We start from the raw sequence: 2,013 nt of genomic DNA, 5'->3' as shown, positions 1-2,013 counted from the left end.
GATGTGCTTTAACAGGGATTGAGACTTCTTTATGCTGTGTCAAAAGTCAGTGAGTTGATTTCTCACCCTTCTTCCATCTAAAGTCAAACCCAGTTGTCATTTTTCTAAAACTGATTTGTTTGTTCTTTTGATAGTCTACCTACCCAGCTCTGTTAATATTCCTTCACTGAACAAAATTGAGATTGGTTGCTGCTAGCTTCTCCCCAATTCCTACTGAAAGTTTTCATAAGACATGGGGTGACTGGGAATAAAGAGGGTGTGGTGATGGATGTATTCAGGTTGAGGACACTATTTTGTTCTTCAGCCTTATGTAGTTACTTGTATTTTTCTGTTATTACACTTTCCTGATATCTTGCTTACTGTTCAGTTCTAGCTGTTATTTTCCGAAAAATAATCCCTTGAGAAAAACTACACATTTGAGTATATGAATGGAAGGAGCTAGAAGTTAGGCATGAACATGTTTTATATTCTCTGGTTATTACATAGAAAAGAGAAAACAAATTACCATCTAGTTAGTCTTCAATGAATAGGTATCTCATTCCCATTTGCTGTGGGAAGGAGTTGGATGACTTTTTGCCTTTGAGAGGTCAAGAAGAACTGTAAGTCTTCTCTTCAGGGGCAGAAATATTTGTACAGATTATGTCAGGATGCCCTGGGTCTACCTAGGTCCCCCAAGTGTGCTGGCTATAGAATTTTGACAATAGGGAGGAGAAAGGGTTGTCAGCTGTAGACTATGCAAGTTAAACAATGAAAGCATCAGAGAATGTCCATTTGTTATCTTTTTTTAAAAAAAATTTTTATTTTATTTTTATCTTTTAACTAGACTTACCTTCCCAGGGGAGCTCTGGTGGCCAAGAGCTTGGTAGAGAAGGATAAACAGTCTCCCATGGGCTTCTGAAAATCTGCTGGAGGGTCAGCTATATTAGTTTCTTTTCAGTGACATGTTGTTGTTTTGTGCCGTCGAGTCACTTGCGACTCATAGCGACCCTATGTACAACAGCCCTAAACTCTGCTCTGTCCTATGCCAATTGCACTGTCTCTGACACTCCCATCCTGATTACCCCAGTCACTGAATCAATCCACCTCATAGAGAGCCTTCTCCTCCTGCGCTGTCCCTCCACTCTCCCAAGCATGATGTCCCTCTCCAAGGACTGGTCCCTCCTCACAACATGTCCAAAGAATGTTAGACGGACCCTCAGAATCCTTGCCTCTAAGGAGCAGCCTGGTTTAACCCTTTCCAGGTTAAATCTGCTTGTTTTCCTAGCAGTCCATGGTTCTCTCAATACTCTTCTCCAGCACCACAGCTCAAAGGCATCAATTCTCCTTCTACCCTCCTTAGTCATTGTCCAACTCTCTGATGCATAACAATTGATAGCAAAGACTGTATCAGATGCACCTTAGTCTCCAGAGAGACACCATTGCTCTTTACTACTTTGGAGAGGTCCCTAACAGCAGACTTTCCCATGTCAATACATAACAACAAAAATATGGCCTTCACTATCAAATAAAAAAATATTACATGAGTGACAGTTGCTTTCTATCAACTCTCTCCCCCCCCCACCCCTCCACACATACTCTCTTTTGAACTCTGCCTGTTCAAAAATTTGCTTGGAAAGAATTTCATCCTTCTCAAATATAAAGATGTGAAAAGTTACCTAAAGGGTTTTTTTAAGGAGTAGGGAGTAGTTATAGGGAACTTGTTCACCAGCCTCTCTTTTAGCATAATAAGAGGCTTCTGTTTGCATTTTCTCAAGTTCCTTCAAACATTTATCCTGAAATAATTGCTCAGAAAACTCAAATTCACTGCTGTCACATCAAAACCAACTTGACTGACCCTCCATTGTATTTCCAAAGCTTTAAATCACAAGGAGGAAGATTGCCTATGTTTCCCCCTCAGCTTTGCTGGTGGATTTAAGCAGCCAGAGAGGCACTGACCTTTGGGTTAAGAGTATGACTCCCTACAGACTGTGCTACTGCTGCTAGATTGTTATAAAATCTGGGGGCAGGGGGGCG

The sequence above is a fragment of the Elephantulus edwardii genome, unplaced genomic scaffold, assembly GCF_000299155.1.
Source record: "Elephantulus edwardii isolate Elephantulus edwardi_28Jun2011 unplaced genomic scaffold, EleEdw1.0 scaffold00223, whole genome shotgun sequence".
NCBI classification, from domain to species: Eukaryota; Metazoa; Chordata; class Mammalia; order Macroscelidea; family Macroscelididae; genus Elephantulus; species Elephantulus edwardii.
This window is presented reverse-complemented; position numbering follows the sequence as displayed.